Genomic DNA, 7,238 nt, shown 5'->3' with positions numbered 1-7,238 from the left:
TTCACACCCGATTTATCAATCCCAAATGTCACCGTAGCCACATTCTCCTTCAAATGCCATGAATCAATGTGTTGCGCTTTGATGTACACATCGCCCTCATGTACCTTGCCTTTCCTCTTTCTCGACACCAATTGGAACCCATCATCATCCACACGTGGTTGACTCCTGCTAGCCTCTTTAATCTTCGATGGTTCTGCATCCGTTGATCCCTCCATGTTCTTCATTCGGTCGGTACATTCTTTATCCTTGTTCGGAGGCCCACTAGTTGATGAGGTGCCGGCCCAAGTATCCGCCTTTAGCCTTGGTTGGTACTCGACGATCCCTACCTCCACCCCGATTCTTCATTCCCGAAGCATGACAATCTTCTTTCACGTGCCCAACATGTTTACAATTTGCACAAAACAAAGGGATACGGTCCCATGCTACTTTGTACCTTGAATCTTTACCTCGGATATTGAGGATGATTTCTTCCGGCGGGGGGATCGAAATGTCAATCTCCACACAAATCCTAGCAAAGGAGAGCCGGCTTTGATGGATGGTGGCATGATCGGCTTGTAGTGGCTTGCCTTTTTTTTTTAACGAAAAAAATATATATGCACCAGGAATATATGAATCAGTGATGCCCATACAATCAAAGATTCAATCACAGATTACCTAAAAAGCCATACACACTTTCCCTCCTTAATTCCCAACAATCTCTAACTATTTCATATTACATATCAATAGCCACACTAAGTTAGTTGATCGCCCATGATCATCGGAGCATCGCGATCACACGCAGCCTTGAAGCATCGAACCTGCAGCTCCGTTGCTCTTCTTCTTCTTGCTTTGCTTGGCCACTAAGAGGGAGATCCGACCAAACCCATACTTCTTCCTCTTTATAGCCACTTCTTTGTTTTCCTTCTCACATTTCCTTGCAGAATTCTGATTACTACTTGGCTTGCTCAGCATTTGCCCCAGCGAAACCTTGCATTTCCCGGCTTGCACTCCATTCTTGTAGTCCTCAGTCAGCAGCAGTTTCCTGCTCAGTAACTGACTGATTGAGGGAGTCGGCCTCAGCACCTGCTTGAGCCCATTGCTGACTTGTCCCACGCCGTTGACATCAAGACGGTAGGAGTCTTTCCTCTTCAGTGACAGATTCTTGAACTTGGTGGAGTTGTGGACAGAGCGTTGTTTGAGGCCGTGCTCTGATTTCCACGTGCGAAGCGCCTCCTCCACTGCTAGCTTCTCTTGATTGGCTGTCTCCACTCGGCTCAGTGCCTCTTCCAAAGCCTTCTTGCTTGTCTTCACTTCCCCTGTTGCTTCCTCAACTTTTTTCAAGATTTCTATCTTCCATGCGTATGCTTCCTCAACGAGGAGCATTGTTCCTGCGACACTGCCCTTGCCGGCCGAGTCAGCTTCTTGCGCTTTGGAGATCAAGGAGGAGTATTCCTCGAACGTGAGGGTTACATCAAAGCAGGAGAGCGCCTTCATTTCAGCAAAAGCAACGGCTTCAGACGCTCGTGCAGCTTGTTTCATCTTCTTGGCCGCTATCAGCCTGACCTCTGCTGTCCTAATCCGAGCCTTGGTTTGCTCGATTTCAGACAACGCCCTTTGGATTTGTGTCCTAGCAGCCCCCCAACCTTCTTGAACTGATCCGTCTCCGAGCTCAGCTTCTGCGTGATATTTATGAGGTCATGAACATCGCCATCTATGACCTCCTCGAGCTTCTGTGTCTTCTGGTTTATCTCCTCTTCAAAACACGAGATTCTGAAAGGGTTTGAAGACAGCCTCTGACAGGTCCTCTCAAGGGATGCCATCTCCCTCTCGATTTTCTTGCTGTATGCATCAACTGCGGCTCTGATGTCAGCAAGTTTAGTGGTCGTCCGCATTAGGTTCAGCTTTGCCTGCTTCAGCTCCAAGAGAATGAAACCGAGAGCTTCCGAGGGGCACAAGTCCACACCACCAATACCATTCTCATTGTTTTTGTATTTTCCTTCCTGTCCAGGCACTTCACCAGCTCGATTCTTCGCTTCACTAGTTGATTCTGCATTGATCTCGGACGTCTCCTTCTGTAGCTTCAGTTTCAACTCCTCAACTACGTTCTTGGTCGTTTCGAGTTCCTTCAAGACATCGAGTGTCTCCCTCGCCTTCATAAAAAGATCTCTTTCAAGTTGTGCAGTTTGTCCCTCCAAATTGGCAACATCAACAACCACTTCTCTCTCATGCTGGGAGGAATGTTGAGAAGAAGGCTTATGAGAATTGGGTTTCCAAAATCCCATGCCGCCGAAGCGGTTCACCGCCTCCTTCACCAATTCGAACGGCGCCGAAGTGTCGATTTCGGCCCGGCCCTAGCTTGTAGTGGCTTGCCTAAGAGATTACCGATTGCCATAATGGCCGATTCCTCATAGAGATGCGCCGGGATGCCCATGATGTTGCACCAAACAGCAACAATCGGCGACTCAAAGAATGTATCGAAGTCCGACACCCATTTGAACACCCTCATCGAGTGAACATCAACATACCAATTTGGGCTCCCATTAGGACCATTTAACACCTTAGCATAGTTGGCCATCTCATGGAATTGGATTAAAATATGCTTGGCATTCAAGTATTTCCAAGTAAATGAACCAACTAACCCCAATCCTCCTAGACTTTTTTGTATTTGGTAAGTAGATGGGAGCGAATGGGAGAATTTTCCAACGACAGCTAGCCCTAGCTTCTCCGAGAGGTAGTCTGTTTCTAAGTCGGAAAAGGAGAGGGATGGTGTACCTTCAAAACAGCCGGCTATCCCCAAGGCTTTGATCTTGGTGGCATCCAACGAGATTGGCTCGGCTTTTTGGAATTTTTGCGTGGCTGGTGCTCCTTCCACGGATCCCATCCCCACGCGAGATAGGGATTCTTTCGCCTCCTTCCACGCTCCGGCCGGCGGAACCAGCTTTTTCGGCGAGGATTCCGGCGGTAGTGCATCGGGAGGCCGACCCCCTTTGCGTTCACCATTGACTAGAGGTGGGAGGGAGGGGTGTGTGTCACATGGGGTTGAATTTGAATTCAAATTGTCACTTACCAAAAAAGGGCCAACACTTACTTCCCCATGCAAAGTAGAATTCGGCCTTTCCTCCATTTGTAGGTCACATGCATCCACTTCCTCACATGTCACCCCCACACCAAGACAAGGGTTCACCTGACCTCTTGTACCATCCACATGTTGAACGTTGACCAGCACCTTCTCCTTGTGTGGAACATCACGGTCCCCACTGGCCGGCGCCGGTGAAATTCCGGCTACCTCCTCACAATCGGGTTCCTCCATTTCACACGTTGGCGCGCTCCCTTCTTTAGCCATTTGAGCTAGCGCGTTCAACATCTCCCCAACAAGGGCTTGCTCAACCTCCAGCGACCTCCTCCCTTCACCATGGGGCTTGCCGACGAGTCCATCAACCATTTCAAACGCCATCTTCTTCTTAGCTCGACTAACCTCCGAACCAGATTCAAGACCGGCTCGTTTGAGGGCTTGTCGTGCTTTCTCCGGGTGGGGTGTGCCAACCCTTTTGGTCTTAGGCCGTGCAAGCAAAGAAACTTCTTACTCCGGCAAGGAAAGGGGCTGCGTCGTGTGTATCAAGGCCGCAGCCTCTCCCTCCGGCAGCTCTCCACCGGACTTCACCATGTGTCGGATGCAACAATCACGTTTCACCTCCCTCAAAAGGGAGGGAGGGAGAGTGGACGAATTCTAGAGAGAAGGGAGAGCTTCTCTCTCTACTTCCCCTATTCATCCAGGGACTTGGTGCAACTAGTATTTGGAGGGAGTTTGATGGCTGATTCGAGGGCTCTTGCCCCCCCCTTCGAATCAATGATACAATCCCTGAGAGACTTGAAGTATGGTCACACAGAATCCAGCAACGGGGTAGGAAACATATTTGCCGAGCCATGTCGTACCTCATTTTTTAGGTCATTTGGGCAGAGCGAAATAGAAGCCGGCATGAGCAGGTAAATTTCAAACCTTTCAATATGGTTTGGCAGGTTCAAATGTACATCCGGAATGGCATGGCCAACGGAAATATTAAGGCCAAGCACTGGAAAGGCGCGAATCTGAAGATGAGCATACCGAATCAATCCGTGCCGCGAACTCCAAGATCGCTCGCCATGCAAATCAAGTGGCACCCTCCGGAACCGCCTTGGATCAAGATTAACAGAGATGGGGCATACATGATGGAATCGGATAAGGCCGGAGGGGGAGGGGTCGTTCGGGACCACTCTGGCAAGATGCTCGGGGCTTTTACCACCCCCCTCGCCGCTCACTCGGCCTTGGAGGCCGAGCTCATGTCCATGTATCACGGTTTGCAATTGGCTATGGAATTCGGCCTCTCTATCTGGATTGAGTCAGACGCCGAACAAGCCATCAAGTTACTCATCGGAAACTCATTGGGTCCCGCGCACGCTTTCCAAGCCATGGCACGCCTGGTCACCCTCAAGCGTCAGCTCAACATCAGGGCCACCTTCATTCACCGGGAAGGAAACCGTGCCGCGGATATGCTTGCCAAAATGGGCCTTGAGCAAGCCAACTACACCCGCATGAAAACACACACCGCACCAAGATTGCTCAAAGCCATTGTCCGCTTGGAAGGGATGGGAATCCCCAACATCCGAGTTAGAAATGCAGATAATGAGTAGGTTTTGATCCAATGAAGGCTCCTCCGATCCCGGCCTAATGGACGCCAAAGAGTACGTAGGTGTCGAGCCCTCTACCGGCATGTCACCTTCCTACTCTTGGGGAGTAATAGCTCTAGTGTTTTTGTACATCCTTTTTGATAACCTAGACATAGATCGTGCGGGTCCTTTGTAATTTTGATTGTAACTCTTTTTGGTATCCAATATAGGGATGAGGGACCCATGAACCCTCCACCGTGAAGGTGTTTGATTAAAAAAAAGCAGAAGAGGATACAGATGCTCATCCACAAAATTAATGTGAATGGCCACGAACTTACGGATGCAGAGGAGATTAAACAATCGGCGGTGGAGTTCTTTAAAAACCTCCTTGCGCCCGACCCTGTCGCTCTCTCGGAGCCGGACCTTAACTTGATTCAACAACTCCCACCTTCAGAGAAATGGCAGAGCTATCCACTCCGCCGGACGCGGATGAAATCAAAAGAGCGGTTTTTTATATCTCAGGGGATAGTGCACCAGGGCCCTATGGCTTCTCCGCCACTTTCTTCCAAGCATGCTGGGGCATTGTGGGACCGGACGTGGTCGCAGCCATCCGACAGTTCTTCCAAGGAGCCTATCTCCCCCGAAGTGTTACGGCAACAAGTATTGTTCTCATTCCCAAGAAACCATCGCCGGTCACCTGGGGATTTTACCGACCCATTAGCCTTTGCAATGTCTTCAATAAAATCATCACAAAGGTTCTCACTAAGAGGCTCACGCCGATCCTCCCACGGGTCATTGCCCCGAACCAGAGCGGGTTTGTGAAGGGTAGGCTTCTTAATGACAATGTCTTACTTGCGCATGAAATGTTTCATGAACTCTCGCGAGGATCCCCAGCCCCGAATGTGGCGGTCAAGATTGACATGGCTAAGGCCTACGACCGTGTTCAATGGCATTTCCTTCTAAAGGTCCTACGCCGCATGGGCTTCTCGGAGCCTTGGCTCGCTATGGGGGAAAGATGCATGGGATCCTGCTGGTTTTTGGTCCTCATTAATGGGGCTCCCTAGGGTTTCTTCAAGTCGACGAGGGGATTAAGGCAAGAGGACCTCATTTCCCCGGCCCTGTTTGTGATTGCTGCGGAGTACCTATCAAGGTCCCTTGATAAGCTCATCCTGGGACAAAAAGAAATGACATATAAGGCCACCCGACACTGCATGGAGATTAGCCACCTGGCCTATGCTGACGATATCATCATATTTACCCAAGCGGCCACATCGACCATTCGTAGGCTCAGAGCTTGCCTTGATGAGTATGCGGGGATTTCAGGGCAACAAATCAACCTCGCTAAGAGCAATTTCTACATTGCTGATAGACATGAAGGGTGTGTTAATCTAATCCAAAACGAAGGACGCTTTTCGCGAGGTATCAAGCGTACAGATATGTTTATGTTTCTTCGGAAAAAGATTGCCGCAAGGATTTCAGGATGGGCACATCGCCATCTCTCGTTTGGAGGTAGGCTCACCCTCATTAAAAGTACTCCAGAGGCGGTCCCGCTCCACATCTTCCAAGCCATTGAACCAACAGTTGGTGCCCTCAAACAACTTGATCAACAACTGGCCCGTTTCTTCTGGGGTGCTACGAATGAGAAGAAAAGAACACACTGGATCGGCTTGGACCAAATTTGCCTACCGACTGAGAAAGGGGGACTCGGCATCCGCAAATCCACGGAGGTGCTCCGAGCCTTTAATGTTAAACTATGGTGGCGAATTCGTGAACAAAGCTCCCTCTGGGCTAAGTACATGAAGGCCAAATACTGTACTAATGTCTCCCCCATTGCGGCTAAACCCTCGGGTAGGCACAACCCAAAGTGGAAGAGGCTCTTAAAAGTGCGAGCCCAAGCACATCCACACGTTAGATGGGTGGTGGGAAACAGTGAGATCTACTTTTGGGATGACTTCGGGCTAGGGGATGTTTCCCTTAGGGATTATTGCATTGATGATAGGGGTGCCTCACTTACCCCGGTATCGAATTATATTCGGGAAGGGGCTTGGAACGAGGCCAAACTCTAAATGCTCCACGACCAAGCCGGGCTCCCGTCTCAGGTAATCACACAAATTCTCGATACCCCAATCCTCCTGGGGGAGCCGGACACGCCATGATGGAATCTTTCTCGGCTAGGCGACTTCTTGCTTGCCAAGACTTGGGAGACTATTCGCTCTCAAAGACCGATCATCTCGGGCCTTGATGATGTTTGGAAGGCTGGCCTCACCAACTCTATTGCTATTTTCAATTGGAGGTTTTGTCGAACCTAATGTCGAATCTCGCCAACACCTGTTAATTCAAGGCCGTGGAGCATCCAGTATTTGGAGGGAGTTCGATGGCTGGTTTGAGGGTTCCTCCCCAACCCTCCGTATTAATGATACTATACCAGAGAGGCTAGTAGTGTGGTCGCAGCGAATCCACCAACCGGATAAGAAACACCTGTGCCGAGCCATGCCGTACCTCATCCTCTGGTTTATTTTGGCGGAGCGAAATAGAAGCCGCAATGAACAGGTAACTTTCAAACCTTATCACGTGGTCCGGCAGGGTCAATTGCACATTCGGTACGGCATGGTTAA

General features: G+C 49.9%; 1 pseudogene; it reads right to left on the bottom strand.

Moving 5' to 3' along the window:
- Positions 1-702: 702 nt before the first annotated feature.
- LOC121779025 lies at positions 703-3,433 on the bottom strand (annotated as a pseudogene).
- Positions 3,434-7,238: the final 3,805 nt, after the last annotated feature.

This window comes from Salvia splendens, chromosome 19 (assembly GCF_004379255.2).
Source record: "Salvia splendens isolate huo1 chromosome 19, SspV2, whole genome shotgun sequence".
Taxonomy (NCBI): Eukaryota; Viridiplantae; Streptophyta; class Magnoliopsida; order Lamiales; family Lamiaceae; genus Salvia; species Salvia splendens.
This window is presented reverse-complemented; position numbering and strand designations above follow the sequence as displayed.